The 23560-nt window shown below is 43.6% G+C and overlaps 1 long non-coding RNA gene across 5 annotated transcripts in view; it reads left to right on the forward strand.

Moving 5' to 3' along the window:
- The window catches only part of LOC148687726 (uncharacterized), a 55772-nt gene that overhangs the window by 12403 nt on the left and 19809 nt on the right, over window positions 1-23560 (forward strand). For 2 of the 5 annotated variants that reach the window (XR_015950775.1, XR_015950774.1), the window contains exons 2-3: window positions 4401-4483; window positions 9865-10668. This is a non-coding gene — a long non-coding RNA (uncharacterized LOC148687726). Of the gene's footprint in view, window positions 1-4400; window positions 4484-6859; window positions 6912-9864; window positions 10669-23560 lie in introns of those variants that run through there. The other 3 variants (XR_015950772.1, XR_015950771.1, XR_015950773.1) reach the window with 2 other exon arrangements.

Raw genomic sequence — 23560 nt, forward strand, 5'->3', positions numbered from 1 at the left:
ATGGACTTAAACAGTCTGAAACTGGTTTGACATTAGAAATTCGCTGAAATGTCTGGGAAATTTGGCTCCGGCAAAAGGGGGGTGGTGGATTTAAATATCGATAGTTAAGAAAGGAGAATAGAATTTTAAGATTTGAATTATAATTACATTTGTGTTAAAAATATTAAGATAAAATAATGGGAAAGTGGAAAAATTAGATTTGGATAGTGGAGTAATAAAAAGGATAAAATTGTAATGTGTGACGCAAAATAGAAAAATTAAGTGTAAGTGTAAGTGTAAGTGTAAGTAAGGTTTAAGATAGTAATTGCGAACATTGCTTATATGGTTATTACAAGGGACCCAGAGTGGGGGGAGTTGGGGAAGCCCAAAATGTTATTGTTATGATAAATGATATAAATAAGATGTTTTTATTCTTTTTATTTTTTATTATCTTTTTTTGTCTTTTTCTTTTTTGTGTTTTTTGTATGTTTTTGTCTTATGGTAAACCAATAAAAATTATTTTAAAAAATAAAATAAAAATAAAACCATGGAGAGACCTGGTCTGATAGAGACATTGGATTCTTATCTCATTATACATGATAAAGCTATTTTTAGCCATCTCACCCCTTGCTTTTTCCTGTAAGACCAATTACAGTCGTTAACAGTCATCAACAGGTTTACCACACCTATCAACCAATCACCCATTCCCACCACCCTTCCGAGTAATATCCCTCCCCACCCTCCCACTATATATAAGGGTCTGGTGACTTCTATTTCAGTGTATCTGAAGAAGTGTGCATGCGCACGAAAGCTCATACCAATGACAAACTTAGTTGTATCTAAGGTATCTGTGCACTGCTCTGGTTTCGCCAGAAGCGGCTTAGTCATGCTGGCCACATGACCTGGGGAAAAACTGTCTGCAGACAAACGGCGGCTCCCTTGGCCAGTAAAGTGAGATGAGCGCCGCAACCCCAGAGTCGTCCGTGACTGGACCTAACGGTCAGGGGTACCTTTACCTTTAAGGTGCTACTGGAAGGAATTTTTCTATTTTATTTTTATTTTGTTTCAACGGCAGACCAACACTGCTACCTACCTGTAACTAAAGTAGGGAAGTTTTAGTTGCTTAAAAGAGAGAGCGAGAGAATGAAGAACTGTGGAATCAGCAAAAGAGCTAGGATGAAAATGGAAACAATTTCTTGACAATACTGAATAATGATGTAGCCTGAAAGGAATGTAAGCTGCAATCCTACTTACTTACCTGGGAGTAAGCCCCACTGAACTCAATGGCACTTACTTCTAAGTAGATATGTGCACTTGCTGGGTTGCAGTTCCAACCATGTTTACTCAGAAACAAGTCTCATTCAATGGGGCTTAATGCCAGGTAAATGTGTAAGATTGCAGGCCATGTTGTTGTTTTTATTGCAGTTGAATACTGACAGAAAGCAACCAGAAGATGGTGCTACTAAGCTGAAAAAGAATGCCTGACATATTAATGCAAATGCCTGGATAAGCTTACCAGCGCACACTTGTTTATTTCTTTCCCCACACAGTGTGTCTTGCATTTGTAAAGTTTATAACTTGACCAACCAAAACAATGCCCAAACCATACTGAAGCCAGGAGCCTTGTCGTGTATGAAAAAGAGTATCCAAGCATGCAGAATGGGGAATATCTTTTGGAGGGAAGATTCATGGATACCTTCTATAGGGGTAAATGATGAAACTGCCCAGAGGAAAATCTTCATACTCTATCCCTGCCCCTGCCATGGTGCATATGATATGTAATGTAATTCCATAGATAAATGATTCTCCTGATCGTTCTTTAACATGAGGCGAAATAATTGTGGTAAATATTTTGCGCCAGGCAAAAAACATTCCTCTTCAACCAGGCCTTTGGCTGATGAATATTCCACATTTAAATGTGTTGTTGCTTTGTTGCTTTAACTATTTATTTGTGCTTATATCTTATGTTTTTATCTTGTGACTCACTCTGAGATCATTTGATGAAAGGCAGCGTATCGTCTAAATAATAATAATACATTTCCAATTCTCTCAGTTTCTCATTGTTCCAAACTTAAGTGTCCACAACAGTTTGCATTTTCTAAAAAAGTTTCATCAGAGTTTTCGTGCAAATTTCATCCCATATACCATTGGTGTGTGTGGTTTTTGTGTGGCGTGCACATATTTTACAAAGCAATTTCCCCCAACATGTGGGGTTTTTTTGTATGTTATTTTCACCAGATAAGAACACGGGCAGGATTATTGCAATAACCTGCAGTTTTATAAGGGTATATATTTATAGTAGACGAATAAACGAGTAAGTTAAGTTAATTTGGAATATGCAGAATATATTCTGCATACTGTATTCCAAATTAATGGAACTGCAGAAAGAGGGGGAAGTAAGTCGAGTTTCGAAATGTTAAAATGGTTGTAAAATTATTGAAATGTATAAAATTGAAAATAATGAATATTTTTTTTATAAAAAAAAGATTGTGGGGGGTCTGCAGAGGATACCAACCTTTCGACTTGGATGGTTTTAAAAGATAATTAGACAAGTTTGTGGAGGGCAAGGCTATCAGTGTCTAAGTAGCCATGATGGTCGTGTTCTATGCCCCCACTGCCAGAGAAAGTATTCTTCTGGGTACCAATTGCTTGAATTCTTGAAACCTCAGGAAGGGAGAGTTGCTTTTGCACACAGATCAGGCACCTGTGTGAAAAGGATGCTGGACTAGATCTGCCACTGGCCTGACCCAGCATGATGTAGTTATGTTCATTGACATCCAATATTTGGTCTTTCCCAAACCAGTTTACAGTCCTCAGCTAGGCACAGCATCCTCCTTCCCTCCAGGAGATATTTTTTTTGGCTGGGAGCTCAGATAATTATAGTGGCTTCAGTTATGTGCCCCTGATTGGTTTCCCAGAGTTGATTTACTCCCCTTATTAGCAGACTGGCGTGCCACTTTACTTACATTTAGGTTGGTGCATGAGATTAAACAGCCCTTGCTGGACCCCTATAAATTTTAAGTGTCTCCCTCTGTCAGCCAATGGGAGGGATACATAAGCCTGTGCTTAATATAGCGCTATCTATTTGCTCCACCTGACCATGCAGTAAAACACAGCTGAAAAACTCTAGGGTTCGATGTAGCTGAAAATAGAAGTTATTTCTGCACTGTGGAATTTTGCACTCTGACTCAAGGCTTTTCTTAAAAATAAAAAAATAAAAACACCACAAATCATAACACAATAGAGTTTTGAAAACTTCAGGAAACAATGAAGTGGCTTCGAAATGTTGGCAACTCTGAAAGCTGTTCTACAGTTATTAGTGACAGAATATCTTTGTACATTAAAGTATTTGAATCCTAAATACTAGGAGCAAAACAGGTGGTGGTGGCGGGACCACCTACTTTTACATCCAGCTTGTGAGAGCTGGGAACCAAAGTTGTTGTTGTTGTTTAATTGTTTAGTCATGTCCGACTTCGTGACCCCATGGACCAGAGCACGGCAGGCACTCCTGTCTTCCACTGCCTCCCGCAGTTTGCTCAGACTCATGTTCGTAGCTTCAAGAACACTGTCCAGCCATCTCGTCCTCTGTCGTCCCCTTCTCCTTGTGCCCTCCATCTTTCCCAGCATCAGGGTCTTTTCCAGGGAGTCTTTTCTTCTCATGAGGTGGCCAAAGTATTGGAGCCTCAGCTTCAGGATCTGTCCTTCCAGTGAGCACTCAGGGCTGATTTCCTTAAGAATGGATAGGTTTGATCTTCTTGCAGTCCATGGGACTCTCAAGAGTCTCCTCCAGCACCATAATTCAAAAGCATCAATTCTTCGGCGATCAGCCTTCTTTATGGTCCAGCTCTCACTTCCATACATCACTACTGGGAAAACCATAGCTTTAACTATACGGACCTTTGTTGGCAAGGTAATGTCTCTGCTTTAGAACCAGAGTTAGATGTCAGCAAACATGCCCAAAAAGTAGCCAGCTTATAACTCGTCCCCACAGTATGAAAAATGACAAAGCTGATTCAATATTTGTTATTAATGCAGCGCTATAGAAGGGCATTGGCCCTGGCAGTCATCTTGCAGCAGCAAGCATCGTTGGTAGCAGTTCTGCAAATTGGCCTCCCACAGAGGGTCTGGTAGTTTCCCTCACACCACTGCAAACTTCTCCTTTGTATCCTAGCAATCTCATCCTGAAAATTGCCAGATCCGCAGGGAATCCATTCACACCTACGGCTTGCCATATAAGGATGGCCGCATTTGCAAGCAGCTACTGCACAGCGGAGGGGATGTGAGAATTAGGCACAAGACAGGTCACTGTTTTGCTCCTTGCCTTGTACAAAGTTGTACCTGCCTTGTACAAAGTTGTTTGTCCAGTGCATGCAACCTAAAGAAGGGATGCCTTTTTCATTTTGTTTTCTGACTTCCTTAAGGTGCCTTTCACAGCGCTGCAGAGAGAAGCCGCACTCTCCGTTCGATAACTCAAACTGGGTCACTCAGAATGCAGAGCCTCCAGGTTGGTCCACATTTCATTTATTTATTTAATCCCATTTCTGAATCACTTCCCGTGGAGGGGGAGAGGAAACCCACAATAAAAAACATCGGTGCAAGAAAAAACAATTGCATGCATATAAACAACCCCAACCGTTTTGTTTTTAAAAAAATGCAATTAAAAACAGTTCCACATGTCAAAACAATTTCACATGTAAAAAAAAGAAAAGTCAATTGTTTTTATGGGAAATGTAACAGGAACAATGGAAGAAACATCAGTTCACAAGAACAATAAGAATAAGTCACCAGTAATATAATCATAGGAACTGTGGAGTTGCAAGGGTACCCAAGTGTCATCTAGACCAACTCCCTGCAATGCAGGAAACTCAACAATCTAATTTGAAACCTGTTTAGCTTCCATATGTATGCAGTGCATATCCAAATGGGATTGATAACTGTAATAGTCAAACATAGAAAGGTATTAAGGTTTTCAGAACATTGAGAATGGATGATGGGCATTTATGCTTCCAGTTTTGAGCTATAACTCTTTTTAGGGACACGGGTAGGGCAAGTAGATAAATAGGTACTGCTGCGGCAGGAAGGTAAACGGTGTTTCCATGCGCTCTGGTCTCTCATGGTGTTTCGTTGTGCCAGAAGTGGTTTAGTCATGCTGGCCACATGGCCTGAAAGTGAGATGAGCGCCACAATCCCATAGTCACCTTTGACTTAACTGTCCAGGGGTCCTTTACCTTTTTTTACCTTATAGGTCTCTTTGCTAGAAGGGTTCTCATGTTCCTCTTTCATTGTCCATCTGTTGCTCTCTGTTAGGGCGCCAACAGGTTGGCGCGCTGAAGGTAGCAGTTGGATGCAGAGGGAGCTTAGGTCCACAGTCCGGGTCAGGAGAAGCCAAAGTCAGGAGCCGAAGTCAGGAACACTGGAATCAGGGACAGGTCGAACAAGGACAACCACACACTTCAGCACAGCAGTTGCAAGTGCTGGCGAAGGGAGCAGTTGGCCTTCCTTAAGTAGCCGACTCATCACCACGCCTCTTACGAGCTGCAGCTGCCTCCAATTGTTCCCTCCGTTTCTCAGCTCTACGTTCTACAGCTGAGAAGGGAGGAGGGAAGGGGGCCCACCGGCTCCTCTCCTCACAAGGGCCTGATTTTGCCGCAACTCCTTCCTCCTCCTGCTCTAGTCTTCCCTCTTCCCTATCTGCTTCTTTCTCTTCTGAGGAGTGCCGCCACCAGTCTTCTCCAGGTATGAAGTCTTCCATTTCCCCAGAATCTCCCGTGGGGGCATCCTCCCCGTGGGGGGGGGAGCTTGCCACCACTCCTCCTCGTCCGGCTCAACCTTGACACTCTCCACATCACAGGAATGTAATTTGGAGGTGTGTAACCATTGCAATCCCCCCGCAACCCCCCCCAACAAAGTTAATACGAACAATTTCTGACTTACAAGAAGACACGGCAGGGCACACCCACAACCGATGCCTCAAATAAAATGCTTCAGGTTACAGACTCCGCTAACCCAGAAATAGTACCTCGGGTTAAGAACTTTGCTTCAGGATGAGAACAGGAATCGTGCTCTGGCGGCGTGGCGGCAGCCAGGAGCCCCCATTAGCTAAAGTGGTGCTTCAGGTTAAGAGCAGTTTCAGGTTAAGAATGGACCTCCGGAACGAATTAAGTTCTTAACCAGAGGTACCACTGTATAGCCAAAACATTTCACTGCTGTATATTACACAACTGAAAATTGTGTAAAATCTAAGAACACATTTTTAAGACTAGAAATCCAACGAAGCGGAGTGACGGCAAGGGAAACACACACACATAAGAACAAAAAGAAATGCGTTTACTTTTTGTTTCACACATGCATGTGTGAAAAATCTGACACCTCTACATAAAGTAACATAATTGACATGCGGGTGGAACGTGGAAAGAAAAAAAGGATTTTTAAAAAAGGGTTTTGTTCATACCTAAAGAACAAAAAGGACACGGGTGGCGCTGTGGTCTAAACCACAGAGCCTAGGACTTGCCGATCAGAAGGTTGGCGGTTTGAATCCCCGTGACGGGGTGAGCTCCCATTGCTCAGTCCCAGCTCCTGCTAACCTAGCAGTTCGAAAGCACGTCAAAGTGCAAGTAGATAAATAGGTACCGCTCCGGCAGGAAGGTAAGCGGCATTTCCGTGCGCTGCTCTGGTTTGCCAGAAGCGGCTTAGTCATGTTGGCCACATGACCCAGAAGCTGTACGCTGGCTCCCTCGGCCAATAAAGCGAGATGAGCGCCGCAACCCCAGAGTCGTCCGTGACTGGACCTAATGGTCAGGGGTCCCCTTACCCTTTACCTTTAAAGAAGGTGTAACAATAGCCTGAACTCATTACTACTATGTGTCCTACTTCCTATCAGCTCCCAGCATAAAAAAAGAAAAAAAGAAGCTTGCCTCAGCAAAGAATTCCAGGTATTGACCTCACAGCCCTGAAGCAAGATGAATAATGGGTCTGATCAAATAGTTTTGGCTCTTTGATGTTGGTTGAAATCTGTGACTGAGGAGAAGAAAGAGCGATGAGCCAGGGAGGGAATGGGCCCATGAATTATGAAAAGTGATTCAAACTAATGAGGAAGGAAAGTTTGCTTTATTCTAAAGAATAAAAAAAAGCCCTAGCTGTGAGGGGATCAAAGGGTTTGGCATTGTCTTCACACAAAAAACCTACTGCATACTTGGCTTATGTGGCCATAGTGTAACATGGCAGCCCGTTCTTAGCTTTCGGATACTGGACTGGGAAACTGGGAAAAACAGTGAGGTATGCTGAGAACAACCGCTCCTTATGCCACATATTTACTTACTCTGGTATGTTGCAGCAAAACAGGAATTGACAGGATAGGTGGAGAAAAAAAAGGTTGACCTTAGTCAAAACCTTAGCTGCCAAGTATCTTGTTTTTCACGGTAAACCCCCAGATTTTAATCCGTTTGCCGCTGTTCTCCCGTATTGAGAAAAATCCCGGAAATCCCCCGGATTTCCTACCTGCCAGGGAGCCTCCATTTTGGGTGCCGCTCTTCCCATGTGTGGGCACCAGAAATCGGGAAGAGCGGGACCGGAAGTCACTTCTACACATGCCCAGCGGCCATCTTGGTGGTGGCCGCATGGCGGCGGCCGTCACCAAGATGGCCACCTCTGTGCGGCCACCACCAAGATGGCCGTCGGGCATGCGTAGAAGCGACTTCCGGTGCCACTCTGCCCGATTTCCGGTGTCCGCACATGGGAGGAGCGGCCCCAGAAGTTGCTTCTACGCAACTTACGGTGCTGCGCCACTGCTGATCATGCATTTTTCAGTGGGAGACTTGGCAAGTATGGTCAAAACCCCTTAGCAGGTAATCCCATCAACCCCTCAAGGGAGTAAGCTCATTATTTAGTCCAAACAACAGAACACCTATACTAAACTGTATCTTTCTTTCTTTCTTAAAGTACTTTTTGCACTTTCCCCCCTCTTTCTTTTCTTTCTTTCGTTTTCTCTTTCATCAATAAAATCAATAAATAAAAACCACAACTATCATGATTCAAAATGGCTGCCAAAACCTTAAGAATGGGTCAGGGAGAGATGGTATCCACTAACACTCCAGCTATTATGGAAGCTGTCACTGATAAATTTAAATAATTTCATGCTCCACTTACTGCTGAGTGGATGAAAGTTTTTGATTCTATGAAGGAAAAATTAGAATTCTTAATGCAAAAAAACCCAGACCATTGAAACTAGTGCAGGTGAACTGCTGGATCTGGCCATCCAGTAAAACGTGGGCTTTATTAAAAGCCATTTTTAGCTCTCTATAAAGGTGGATGACTAGGAGATTAGAGTGAGATGATTAAACCTGTGCTATTGGGGGGGGGGGTTCCAGAGGGGGCTGATCAGGGGGGATAGGATCAAATATGTGCTGGTATGGTGGGCGAACAAGATCCCTAAAGTCCCCCTGTCTCCTGGTGATATTGAAAGAGCTCAGCAAAGTTTAGCTCCCAAGCCCAAGAATTTATCTATGTGCAGATACATTATTGGGGTATTTAAGGATTTCATTATTAAAGACATGAAAAATATATAATAGAAAATATTCATGAAAAAATATCAGAACATGAGTGGGTTGGGGATTTGCAGGGAAATACATAATGGTGCTTCAGGAACCACGTTCAAAGACTTTAAGGAAATGCAGAGCATTGAAACCAGTAACGATAATGGTTATACCCGTATATATTATATACCAGTATATATTATTTGTTTAGTCATTTAGTCGTGTCCGACTCTTCGTGACCCCATGGACCAGAGCACGCCAGGCACTCCTGTCTTCCACTGCCTCCCTCAGTTTGGTCAGACTCATGTTGGTAGCTTCGAGAACACTGTCCAACCATCTTGTCCTCTGTAGGCCCCTTCTCCTTGTACCCTCCATCTTTCCCAACATCAGGGTCTTTCCCAGGGAGTCTTCTCTTCTCATTGGAGCGTCAGCTTCAGGATCTGTCCTTCCAATGACCACCCAGGGCTGATTTCCTTAAGAATGGATAGGTTTGATCTTCTTGCAGTCCATGGGATATATAATTAAACAAGCAGCTCAAGTAAAATATTGTTAGGCTTTCCCACAACTAATGGGGTTTGCTACTAATAAGAAGGCGATGGCTCGCTTCCTGCAGCTACTGAATTTAGGAACTCCTTGGGATTTAGAAGAACTGGAGGGAAAAGATGAAAACTTAGATGTGGAAGATTAAGTGGAATATAATGCCAGTTGTTTCAATGGTTTGGCCGATTCAAAATGGCCTAGATCTGTTCCCAGAAATTAATATCAAATACAATTTGCTTGGGATGCGGGTGGCACTGTGGTGTAAACCACAGAGCCTAGGGCTTCCCGATCAGAAGGTTGGCGGTTTGAATCCCCGCAACAGGGTGAGCTCCTGTTGTTCAGTCCCTGCTCCTGCTAACCTAGCAAATTGAAAGCATGTCAAAGTGCAAGTAGATAAATAGGTATCGCTCCGGTGGGAAGGTAAACGGCGTTTCTGTGTGCTGCTCTGGTTTCACCAGAAGCAACTTAGTCATGCTGGCCACATGACCCGGAAGCTGTCTGTGGACAAACGCCAGCTCCCTCAGCCACTAAAGGGAGATCAGCGCCGCAATCCCAGAGTTGTTTGCGACTGGACTTAACTGTCAGGGGTCATTTACCTTTACCTTTTTTTTTAAACAGTACTGAGCTTGGTGGACCAATGGTCTGACTCAGTATAAGGCAGCTTCCTATGTTTCTTCTACCAATCCAATCCAATAGACTTCTGTATGAGGCAAAGGAAGGGGGTTGTATCAGAGGGCCATGTTTGGAGACTTCTTGCCCAGGTCGTCCTTCAAACACGGCACTCTGATACAATCCCCTTCCTTTTCTCTTCCAGGACCTTCCAGACAAGAAGATGTGACTTTGCTGGATTCTTTAGAAGACTCGCTCTCGGAGCAGGCCCTGACACTCCTATGCCATGGGGGGGGGGGGGGAAGCTGCAGAAAAAGATGACTTTACAGAGGTGGCCGGGTCCGTAGCAGGACTCATCCACCCAGCCTTCAGAAAACCTTAGAAAGTTTTTGCAACTTGGAGATGCAACAGCTTCCTTTTTACTTGAGCTCTGTCCAGGGTTGTGGCCTGGTCTCTGCTTTATTCTGAATTGATGGTTTAACAGTCAAGACTTATTCCAAGAATCCTAGGATTTGAAACTCAGCCAAGAAATTGTGTTAATGTTCTCTACCTCTACACCCCCCCACTCTGGAACACCCCCCCCCAAGTTCCTTAGCGCGAGGGAGGGAATTACTTTGAAATCAGTTCAAATTTGGAGTGTGGATGGATTGTATGAAGAGGATGCCGCTGACTAGTTTTCCACTGAAATGAGTTGTGCTACAATAACAGATTAAGTGGATTTTTTAAGACTGTAAACCTGAGGGCAGGAATTGTCTTTCTTGCTGACATTTGTAAGACAACCTGGGAGCCTTTTGGGGGGCTGAAGAGTGGGATAAAATGGTTTAAATAAATAAAATCAAATAAGTATACAGCCTGGATGAAAGTGCCACCCTTTCTGAAGTCTTCATAGTCCCACTCGGATACTTCTCTCAGACTGAGGCATTTTATGAGCCTAATTAAAATTTCCAACCAGGTTTCATTTGTTTCCTAATTATGTTTCGCTGCAGAGTCAAGCAAAAGAGAGAGAAAGTATCTTGTCTTGTACATAAATCACTATCAGCAGAAATGCCAACTAGTAGGAATCTAGGGTATCAAAGCCTTATGAGCACAATCCTACCTCGTAAGCAGCAAGTGCTTCCCTCAGAAATGCTCAGACATGGTTTCCCAAAATGCATTGGTGAAGTTACGTTCACATTCACATAAGACGCATGCTTGCCAGGGTTGTTTAGCTGGAATGCAGAATTCACGTTTCCTGTAAAGGTTCCTTGTAATATCCGGATGTGGAGAACTGTGGTTTGTTTAAACTACGGTTTCGGAACAAGCCAGGACCTGAAACCACAGCTTGATGCTGGCTTGTTCTCACTAACTATGGTTGAAACCAGGGGCTCCCAACCTTTGTGAGGTTGTGGCTCTGTGATTATTCACATCATCCTCCAGTGGCTTTGCATTTGCCAGCAGTGAGAAAGGAGCCTGACTTGTGAAGGGCTCCTTTATGTGAAGAAGAACCCTAAAACAATCAAGATTCCCTTTTTGCAGAGAGGATCCTATAAGAACACATTCACTCGGCTGCTAAATGAGTGGCTGCTGAGGGGGGGTGACTGCTGCCTGGTGCAAATATTAGCAGCTGTCTAATGACAGTGACCCCACAGCTCATTTGCATGCGCCTTCATAGTGTGAGGACAAGGTAGCAATATGGTACAAGGACAAGGTAGCAATTTGTGCTATTGCCCCTGAATTTCAACAATACAGTGGTACCTCTGGTTCATAGCTGCCAAGTCTCCCGCTGAAAAATGTGGGATCAGCAGTGGCGCGGCACCAGAATTTCGGTGCCCAGGCATGGGTGGAGCGGCACCGGAAGTCACTTCTACGCATGTTGCGTAGAAGCGACTTCCAGTGCCGCGCTATCCATGTCTGGGCACCGGAAATCGGGCGGTGCCAGGACCCAAAATGGAGCCTCCCTGGCAGGTAGGAAATCCGGGGGATTTACGGGATTTTTTCCAATCCGGGCTGCCAGTGGGAAACGGTTTAAAATACGGGGGTTTCCCGTGAAAAACGGGAGACTTGGCAGCTATGCTCTGGTTACAAACTTAATTCGTTCCAGAGGTCCGTTCTTAAGCTGAAACTGTTGCTAACCAGAGGTGCGCTTTCGCTAATGGGGCCTCCCACTGCGTGCACACCTCTGGCGCACGATTTCCAATCCGCATCCTGGGGCAAAGTTTGCAACCAGGAGCAGCTCCTTCCAGGTTAGCGGAGTTCGTAACCAGAAGCGTTCGTAACCATTGCCTGTGAAGTCAATTCTGAGGCAGTCTCTCTTTCCTACCTCTATAATCCCAGGGCTTGCAAATACTTACCAAAGGCTTACACTGAGGCTATCAATCCATCTCTCTTGTCTGTTAGCATTTAAATTCAGTCCCACATCTGCAGACAATGCCTTTGTAATCCTGGGATGTCCAAAACATCTTATCTTTTGTAGAAAATTCAAAAATCCCCCTCACTTTTGTTAGTTTGGGTGCGGAAGCCTGGAAAAATCCACTTTAAAAACACAATAGTTCCAACCTGAAAGATTTCTGGAGGGCAGAGAATCTGTAGCAAAAAGCCGTCCTCTGATGTAAATGACGCCCCTCTTTTTATTGGATTAAAAAAACATATATATCCAGGCACAGAGATGCATAAAGCTTCTCTTTTTCCCATGTGAAAGCACTAATAATAAGCCAGGTCTGGAAGACTGAGCGATGTAATCACACCCCAGAGCAAAGTTTTAATTTGATTTAAACCGACTGTAGACCAAGACTCTAACATTCAGGTATGGGCTGTGCCTGAAATTGCTCTGATATTAACCTCTCTGATAGTGGCTGTGTTTGCTGAGTGGCATTGATGAGCATGCAACCATTCTCCTAAACTATTCGCACATAATTGCAGTTAATGCATGAGATATACTTAATTTGCTGCAGGACCAATAGCAATATTTTTTAGAGCTACTGAACATCTATTCAGCAATAAAAAAATTGCAGGCTTTATCCTTTCCTTTTCCAGCTTTTGTTATCCCCCCCCGCCCCCCCCCCCCCGGTATGGTGTGAATCTGTTAAAAAAATGCCAACTCACGTCAATTTGATTACAATCAAAGTGCAATCACAACAGATGTAACCACATAACAATTAAGTTTATGCTCCTTTCCTGAAATTACTGCATTCAAAGTCTGTTGAAGAAAATACAACAAAATGATTCTTTGTGATGCTAAACTGAACCAGTCATCCAAAGTATGTCAATAATCAGTGATACTAAACTCCTAATAATCCATTCTGCTAAAACTAGCAGAAACTCCGCAATGCCAGTGCTAAAAAACAAGTCACAATTCTGAACTACCTCGCTGGCTCAGATTAAAGCTCCATTTCTTGTAGCTTTCGGTCTGCAGCATCACCTTTGAGAAGCTCATAAAATGGGCATGAATTCAACAACCCTGTTGATCACCAGTATCTGGTATTCAGCGGTATTGAGAAATTCCAAGGCTTTTAGAAGTACAAATTTTTTTTTTGAGGGGGGAAATAAGGGGGGGGGAGTCTTCCCAAGAGCCCAATAAGAACTGAGAGCATAGGGTGGGCTGGAAAAAATGGCATGAACTTGCTGACTGGGGCTGATGGGTGCTGTAATCCAAAAAATATGGAGGGCATCAGGTTGGCAAAGTCTGCCATGTTGCTATGTTTGGTTGGTTGGTTGCCTGCCCTTTACTGTACACTGGTACCTTGGTTTATGAACACAATTGGTTCCGGAAGTCTGTTCATAAACTGAAGCGTTCATAAACTGAAGTGAACTTTCCCATTGAAAGTAATGGAAAGTGGATTAATCCGTTCCAGACGGGTCCGCGGAGTACTAAACCTGAAGCGTATTTAACCCGAAGCATGGGTGTAATTGGTTCGTGAAGTCTGTTCATAAACTGAAGCGTTCATAAACTGAAGCGAACTTTCCCATTGAAAGTAATGGAAAGTGAATTCATCCGTTCCAGATGGATCCGCGGCGTTTGTAAACCGAAAATTCGTAAACCGGGGTGTTCATAAACCGAGGTTCCACTGTAAGGTCCCAGGGCAGGTTGCAACAATAAAATGCGCAGTCATCAAAAACAAATTTTCTTCCATTTGATCTTTTGAAAAAACACTTTTGCTAATGGCAGCAAACACCACCATATCTTCTGGCAGTGAATATCACCAGTTAATTTTATGTTGCGTGTTGAAGCGCTTTCAGTCATCTATAGAAGATGCCTCCCCCATCTATTTTCTCCCATTTGTAACGTGTTGTGTCTCTATCAGGTCTCGGGTCAAGGGACTTTATCCTAAACCTAAATGTGTTAGATTAATTTTGGCTATTGTTATTGCCACCCTAAAGGCTTTTGCAGGGGCAAAAGTAGGGAATACACTTATAAAGAAAGGAGTTTGCCCCTCACTTATCTTCAAAACAGCCCTGAGAGGTAGGTTTATATGAGACAAGAGTACTGGGATCATAAGACGGGAACTTAAGGCTGAAACCCCATGCTATTTCCAAAGCAAAACTTTTCTGGAGCTCCTAAAGTGCAAAAAAGCCTCTTTTTGCTGCCACAATGTATTTATTTCTAAAGCTTAATATTATTGAAGGCTGGTGTTAAGAAAAATAAAATGTTTGTTGTACTACTGGGACGCTATATGGCCAGTTTCACCCTGGTGATCAAACTGGCATAAATAGAGTTTATTAAAGCCTTGAAAAACGAGAGTTATAGAAAGAAAACCTTTGCCAGACCCTTTAGCTACAGCACTGCTGCCAATGTGCTCCGCCATAATAGATGACTGGTTTAAAGGAAAAGGAAAAGAAAAAAACACCCAACAACCTTGCTCCGAGGAGTCGATCACACATTTGGTCTGATTGCATCCCCGCTCTTATTTATGATGATGATAACTGGAGGGTACATCCAGTTTACAAGGCAATAATGCCATATGAGGCTGAATAAGCTGCAGTCGCAAGTGAGACCAATGATTCCTGTAGGTGTACGATGGCAAGAAGATGGCCAGCAAGATGGAGTTGTTATTTTCTGACATGGCTAATCCTAAAAATATGCTGGAAGCTACCCTGTACTGAGCTATGGCGTACAGAAGCTGCTTGGAAGGCATGCTCAAAGCTGGAAACCTGCCATTTTGATGTGGCAACTGGAAGGAGAACCTAAAATCATAGAATCATAGAGTTGGAAGAGACCACAAGGGCCATCCAGTCCAACCCCCTGCCAAGCAGGAAACACCATCAAAACATTCTTGACATATGCCTGTCAAGCCTCTGCTTAAAGACCTCCAAAGAAGGAGACTCCACCACACTCCTAGGTAGCAAATTCCACTGCCGAACAGCTCTTACTGTCAGGAAGTTCTTCCTAATGTTTAGGTGGAATCTTCTTTCTTGTAGTTTGAATCCATTGCTCCGTGTCCGCTTCTCTGGAGCAGCAGAAAACAATCTTTCTCCCTCCTCCATATAACATCCTTTCATATATTTGAACATGGCTATCATATCACCCCTTAACCTTCTCTTCTCCAGGCTAAACATACCCAGCTCCCTAAGCTGTTCCTCATAAGGCATCGTTTCCAGGCCTTTGACCATTTTGGTTGCCCTCTTCTGGACACGTTCCAGCTTGTCAGTATCCTTCTTGAACTGTGGTGCCCAGAACTGGACACAGTACTCCAGGTGAGGTCTGACCAGAGCAGAATACAGTGGTACTATTACTTCCCTTGATCTAGATGCTATACTCCTATTGATGCAGCCCAGAGTGATGCAGTTCACAGAGTGACCTTGGGCCAGTTAATGTCTCTCAGCCTAACCTACCTCACAGGGTTGTTGTGAGGATAAAACAGGGAGGAGGATAACCACGCACGATGCTATGCGTTCCTTGGAGAAAAGGTAGATTATAATTGTAACAAGCAAATAAACAAGGAGCCAGAAGAGATTGTATTTATTCATTTCTCACATTTATACCCCACCATTCCTCCAAGGGGCTCAAGGTGCATAGCTGCCAAGTTATCCCTTTTTAAGGGATTTTCCCTTATGCTGAATAGGCTTCCTCGCGAGAAAAGGGAAAACTTGGCAGCTATGTCAAGGTGCCACACGCGGTTCTCTTTCTCCCCATTTTATCTTCACAACAGCCCTGTGAGGAAGGCTAAGCTGAGAGACTGTGACTGGCCCAATTTCACCCAGCAAGTTTCATGGCTTAGCAGGGATTTGAACCTTGGTCTCCTAGTTCTTAGTCCAGCACTCTAACCACTGCACCACACTGGTTGATTTTGAAGGTCATCTGTCAGGGATGGGTTCCAGGAGCAGATCAGTAATATGCTCAACATCAGTGAAGTCAACTCTTTATTCAAAGAAGCAATCAGCTCGGGAGGCTAGGCCCAGTGAGCACAGCAACTTTTCCTAAGTCTTGCCCCAATGAGGCAGTTATGATAACTGGAAGTTCCCACCTTCCCATCGCTCTCTAAGACTTCTTCCCCAGGTCCTTCCTCAGCAACCTGAGACTCCTTTGTCTTTTCTCTCTTTGCTCCACACTCTTCATTCCTCTTCATGTTCTGGATGGTGGTAGATGAGCTGTTCGCAACAGGAGGGGAACACCTCCTTGGCTTCTTTGGCAGCCTGTCTCATCTCTGCCTCTTGGCACCAGCCTCATCTCCTGAGTCTAGGCTGCTCTCTGCCACAGCCTCTTCCTGCTCACTAAGCCCTGTCGCCTCTTCAGCGTCTGACACCTCCTCCTCCCAGTCTGCTCCCTCTGCCTCCTACCCCTCCTCTGCATCCAGCCAGTCCATGACATCATCTAATCCAGCATATTCATGTTGCTATTATCGAGAAATTATAGATAGTTAACAGACTATTCCCCCAGAATCCGCTAAACTACTGTACTCTCTGCCCCCTAACTTAACCTGCTGCCCTCAGGTCTAGGGAAGGATATTGCCCCATTACCAAAAGCGAATAAGATTTAACTGCCAGTTGAGATGGATTCTGTGCATGGAATAAGGTGCCATCTTGTCCCTTGCCTCAGGCCGAATATATATTTGTACTGCTCCTGCAAGTCTTATTGATGAGGAAATAAAGATGATAGCAGCACCAAACACATGAAAGAAAGAAAGAAAGAAAGAAAGAAAGAAAGAAGGCCTCAATGACACTGAAAAACAAAATTTTATAAAATAAATATCCTTATAAAATAATGAGATGTCCAATGTGTTTCAGCAATGACTTCATTTGTGTTGCCTTTATAGGAAAAAGTGTATTCTTGTGCTCCCAAATATGGCCTTTGCTGAAATGTGACATGTGTTCTCACTATTATATGGCATTTTTGTCATTTTATGAAATCCAATTTTCTCTGGGACACTTTTAGGGCTTCGCCTATATTGTTGGCAAGCAGGACTCTGCCATCTCTACAGTCATTCTCCCACCTTGCCAGTTACTGCTCGGGGGTGGCAGGAAAGAAACAGAACACAAAAGCTCTGCAAGGATGGGAGAGACATAAAAGGGGCATTCCCTTCCTTTGAGCTGCAACCTGGCAGTCCTATGAAAAAGTGAAGCAGAAGTCTAAGGGGAATGACAAGGTTATAACTGCCTTGAGATGGAAGCCCAGACACAGGACTGGGATCACTCTGCAGAGGTGGTGATATAAAGAACAGAACAGAATAGAGGTAAAGGTAAAGGACCCCTGAACGGTTCAGTTGCGGTGCTCATCTCACTTTCAGGCCAAGGGAACCGGCGTTTGTCCACAGACAGCTTTCCGGGTCATGTGGCCAGCATGACTAAACTGCTTCTGGTGCAACGGGACACCGTGACGGAAGCCAGAGTGCACAGAAATGCCCTTTACCTTCCTGCTGCAGCAGTGCCTATTTATTTACTTGCACTGGTGTGCTCTAAAACTTCTAGGTGGGCAGGAGCTGGGACAGAGCAACAGGAGCTCACCCCATCGTGGGGATTCAAACTGCCGACCTTCCAATCGGCAAGCCCAAGAGTCTCAGTGGTTTAGACCACAGCGCCATCCGCATCCCTCACCTAATAGAACGGAATGTCTTGTAATAGTAGGGTTGCAGCCTTTAATTGATTTCTTGATTAATCAAATTAAAATCTTTTTAATTAGGCTAAAATGGCACCCATGATTAACCCTTCTTTTTTAAAAAAAGAAATAATTGATTTTAATACAAATATTTCCAGGATAACAGATGGTATCACCCATCTTACTTCAACCTCACTGCTTATAGCAGGCATCCCCAACCTGTGGCCCTCCAGATGTTTTGGGTCTACAATTCCCATCATCCCTGACCACGGCTCCTGTTAGCTGGGGATCATGGGAGTTGTAGACCAAAACATCTGGAGGGCCACAGGTTGGGGATGCCTGGGTTATATAATCTAAACACAGTGAAAATAGTAGTCCACCCCCCAAGGAATTGTTTTCACCACAGGCAAATATATGTGCAGAATTAACGGGGTAGCTAGCTCATTGGATCAATCAACTAATCTTTAATCAGGAGATTGCCCGGTGCACAAAGGCTATATGCACACACTCCTGGTTTGAGAAGCAGTGTACACATGACATTTGCCACAATCCATTTTCTGCAAAACCAGCTTCAATCCAAACTGGGGGGGAAAGAACAATCTAACTGCATTTTAAGCCGGTAATGTGTACCCAGCCAGAAAGGTAGGCTTAACAGGGGGGAAAAGAACCAGACAATTTAGCCCAGGGTAATCCTGGGTCTGTTTGACTCCAAAGCAAATTTTATTATGTTCAATGGGACTTTCCCCCAAATAAATGTGTATAGGACTCCCGTCTCTGCTATTTTGTTTAACCAGATTCCAAAGGGGCAGGCAGGCATGTTGGACAGCAGCAGTAAAACCAACAAGTCTTCTGACTGACACCTTAAAGGCTAACTCGTTTTATTTTGCCGTAAGCCAGCCTGCTGCTCTCCAGATGTTTTGGACTACAGCTCCCAACCAGGTCGGGGCTGATGGAAGCTGTCATCCAAAGTATCAGGAGGGCACCAGGTTGGCAAAGATTTGCTTATGCCATAATAGTTAGTCTTAAAGGTTCTTTCTTGATATATTTTTTTAAAAGTATCACCATGAAGAAGACAATTGCCATGCTCTGGGCACCAATTATAACCACAGTGATGCATTGCTACTTCTTGGGGGTGGGGGTGGAATTAGATTTCGATACTATGTGGTGATCATGTCAGTAGAGGGATCTTTTTGCAAACTGTCGTATATTTACCTGGATGGAGTGTTTTATCGAATTCTGCTTGAGGGTTCCCCACAGGCATCTGGCTGTCCATTGTGAGAACAGGATGCTGAACTAGATGGGCCATTGGCCTGATCTAGCAGGCGTTTCTCCTCTTATGTGTTTTATATTGTTGATTTTTTAAAAAATAAAAAGTATGCTTTTGTATTATAAATATGCCTTCTACTGCAGATTGCCTGGAGACTACCAGTATAGGTGATGAATTAAGTTTAATGATGATGATCATAATTAAAAATTAGCGTGCAATAATCCACAATGAAAAATCCACAGGGCTACTAACTTCTTAGAGGGAAGGGGGGCGGGGAAGCAACTGAGTTTTTATATATGGAATTATTAGAGAGACTACTTAATCTGTTTTTAAGAGATCCAGTTGCATCCTTGTCACATAGTGTAGCAGTGATGCCTTGTCCAGGTGCAAGGGGAACAGAATCCCTTTGTTCTTACTTGAATGCGGATAACATCTGCAGCCAGCAACGCCTCTTCCCCTTGCGGATTGCTTGGTTGCTATCTTATAATTGTTAGGCATGTCTTTGTGCTTCTCCGACGCCTCCACTTTCCTCTTGACTCCCGTGGATGTGGGATTTCTGCCTGATTATAACAGGCTTTTAAAAAAATAAATAAATGCAAAGGCTGTCAGAAATGTTCAATTGACTTTGTGTTTGGTTCTGGCAGTAATCAATGCCAGGAATTTCTCTGTCTCTTGGGGGCTTCCAATGATATCTTACTAACTACCTGCTGTAATTGGCATTTTCATCTCCTCCCTCCTGGAATAAGGCACAGTAGATGTCACATTTTTCTAAGCCTGAAATCTGTCGTCATTATTTCTTAGTTAAAACCAGCACTGCTATTCGCATTCTGGAAATTTTTACTTCTTTCTCATGACCGGAACGTGTATTTTAGGCAAGGCTGTACAAGGGCAACTACCATTTGCCCTTGTACGATCACTACAACCATTCCGCTTCCATGGATGCCTCCCTGATTTCGTTCTCCAGCTTAACATCACCCTGAAGATTTTGGTCAAGGGGAAAATACTGCCAATACATCTCCAGTAATAAATTATTTTGGGGGCATGATAAATCTGGTATCTACCAATGAGATAATACTGAGAACCGTTCAGTTACAATGAAGGAGTCAGAGGTTCAAAACCACAGGTAGCAATCCTACAAGACCATTCTTACTGAGCCCCTTCTCAACCCAGCCATTTTGCCCTGCTACAGGACTGTGGTGTTTGCTTTGTGGCCTGTTCTGCATTCCCTGATCTAACTTGTTGCCCGCACCAGTGGCAGATGATGCTGTCCTATTGCCAGAGTTGAGTGAGATTCAATTGCAAGTCCAGTCAGGCTCTGTATGTGAACTGGTAGGGCAGGAGTCAGCAAACTTTTTCAGCAGGGGGCCGGTCCACTGTCCCTCAGACCTTGTGGGGGGCTGGACTATATTTTGGGAAGAAAAAAAAGATCGAATTCCTATGCCCCACAAATAACCCAGAGATGCATTTTAAATAAAAGGACACATTCTACTCATGTAAAAACATGCTGATTCCCGGACTGTCCACAAGCCAGATTTAGAAAGCGATTGGGCTGCATCCGGCCCCCGGGCCTTAGTTTGGGGACCCTGTGGTAGGGACACCATCTTGTCCTTTGCACCAAGCGGCAAAACATCATGGGCCAGCCTTTCCTACAGCTGTGTGCTTGTTGCAACTACCAGAGCTTCAGAGTCTAGCCTGGAGGAGCCAGATGGAAGAACCACTTTCTGACTGCTTAAATACACTTGTTAAAAGGTGAGTGCTCATCGGTTCAGCTGGGCCTTCTTAATGGTAGAGCTTTTGACCTCCAGGGACTTGGTCTGTGGTAGCTTTGCTTGACTGACAGCGGAATCAGTGGCCTATCAGTTAGAGCCCACAGGGAAATATGCAACTTCAGTGTTCAGTGGGACTATGCATAGAATTTGGTTCCAGTGTGTCTTCTCAGGATGGCCCCTGAAGTGTGTCTACTGCTGCTTGAGGATTCCAAGGACTCAGGGTCCATGGCCATGACACTTCCACTCATGCATTGGGACACTTTTGGGTACAGGTCTCTGTTTTTGTTAGTGGAATGTTCAGTTGTGCTGCAGATAAACTCAGTCAGTCTCATACATGCCGAAAGTAACCTTTATTAGACATGACAAATTCAAGAGCTTCAGAACAAAATTATGGATAAAACATTCACGTTATAGACTTCATGAAATAAAATACATATTAATTAAATTAATATTTTAAAATGATATAACATGACGAAAGTACTTCTTAGGGGGAAAAAACTTCAACTGACTGCAAGCAACATATATAGCATGAATTCAACAAGGAGGGGAAAGGGAAAGAGGAAGTTAAAGAGGAAGTTGCTTAAATCAGAGAAATAAGTAAGCTGTAGCCAACTAAGATAGGTTATAGCTCCACCTACTGTTGGAGTGGACTAATTACGTCTTCAATAAGCAAGGCATAGCTCTCACTATACATCGGTTGTTGCGCCTCCATCCGTTCTTAAGAGGTTTCTAGTAAAAGCGACCTGCTTAAAAAATTATTTTTTAATGCAGTTTTTAATTTGCATAGTACAAATGGATTGAAACAAGGTATTAACATAAACAGCAAACTGCAGTGTTTGACGAGCAGTAAAAATGTGTTAGTGAGGGAGGGTGTCTCATCACATCTTAATTATTATTATTTTTTGTAGGAGGTATTATTATTCTTACAATTTATTATCCACACTTCACCCCCAAAGTCCCAGGGCGAGTTAAAGCAATTTAAACACAATATTAAAAACTGCTGAAAATAAATTAAGATTGCTGGAATCAGTTGGGTCCCAAAGATAAGTATTGCTACCCATTTCCTGAGTTCCCTAAGAGATCCAGCAAGTTTAGGGCACAATTCCCTGTCATGTGCTATTTACTCCAAATAAAAGTATATTGACTCGGTATCTGTGTCCCCTTATGTGCTTGGTTTGCACAGGAAATAAAATCATGCCAAATGGCATAAAATGTGTCTGCAGCCACCTGGCCCTGGAGGTGGCTTGATAATTTATCCATTATAAATAGAAACCATAGTTTGTCATGCCAAATGATGATCCGCATTTCAGTGAAGAAAATAATGATTTTACAACAGCGTCTATGAAGGTCTGAAGCAAAGGAGAGCTAGACTGACAAGTTATAAATCTGGATGGCTTGACAGTTTTGCATGATGATTTCTAAGGCGGAAGCAAGATAATAATATGGAAAGCAATATTACTATGCATCAAAGTGCTCACCGTAATTACTCTTTTCAAGCCACCTCCAGTACATTACCGAGGAGGGTTGTAATTATTGAGCAGGAAAGGAACTGCAAAGTATGTCAGCCCAAGAATTGGAAAACAACAACATAAACACAAACTGTAGCCATTTCTTGGGAGAGGAGCAGGCAAATGGAAAAGCACAATGACTTTCTGCACTCGGTGTTCTGAACTGTTTTCTTATTGCTATCAGGTGGCCGTTGGATTTCTTACATTTCCTCTCAGAGCACATTTCCCTTTTATCCAAAAGTTGTGAAATGCCTTTCATTAAGATGGGCAACCTGCGAGGAGCATAGTTTTGAGTTTAGGGGGTAAAAGACAACTGTCCACAGAGGCTGAATCACCCAAAATTGGGGAGCTGGGTGGTTTTGAGCCCTCGCACCAATGTCATCTCTAAGTCCTGCAAATTAATTATTTTTAACCCATAGGAATGAATTCACTCCAGAATTCTGGTATTATGGGAGAGGGATGATGCCTGGGTTAGCTTTGATTTTATGACTTGTCTACAGCAGCCACTTATCTGGGCAAATGGGACGTTGCTCCACCAACCTTATCCAGCCCACACTTGCCTGCTTTCCTACTTACAAGCAGTCTGGGGGCAACCCTGGCCATCAGCTTCCTCTCCTTAGTTTTGCCCCTTGCAGAATTTAGCGGGGAGGAGGTTGGGGAGAACACTAGAATTATTTGGCTTTGCCTGTCAGGGACTCCAGCACCATCTGCTATTGACTGGCTGGCCTTCTGCCTAATTAGTCTCAACGGGGACCAGCCACAACTGGCCTCTTGTACTTGCAAAGGGGACAGTCCACATGTGGCCTACACACTTGCTCCATTGGCTTGGAGAGAAAACAAGAAACATGAAGACAACTTCTCTGGGTTCTCCTTCCTTGCTACTGAGTCATCATGGGGAAAAAAAACCCTTGTGTAAAATGGCTTTGCTACGCAGGACTTAGAAGAACTGCTACTGTGCCAGTATTGATAGCTCACCCATGGTGAGAACATCTTACTATGATCCTGCAATGGCTATACTTATTAGACATTTGTTTCTGGGCGCAATCCAAAGTGCTGGCAATTACCTTTAAAGTTCTAAGTGATTTTGGTCCAGGATAATTTGGGATCAACTATTCCATATGATCTTGCCTGCCCCCTAACAAAAGGAAAAGCCATTCCTTGCTTCTTTAGCTTTGAAAAGAGGAGACGGAGATAGACATCTTCAAATATCTAAAGAGCTGTGACATGGAAGATGGAGCAAGCTTGTTTTCTCCTGCTCTGGAGGGTAGGACTCAAATCAATGGCTCTAAGTTACAAGAAAGGAGATTCCAAATAAACATCAGTAAGAACTTTCTGACAGTAAGAGCTGT

Source organism: Zootoca vivipara, chromosome 1 (assembly GCF_965207765.1).
Source record: "Zootoca vivipara chromosome 1, rZooViv2.hap1.1, whole genome shotgun sequence".
NCBI lineage: Eukaryota > Metazoa > Chordata > Lepidosauria > Squamata > Lacertidae > Zootoca > Zootoca vivipara.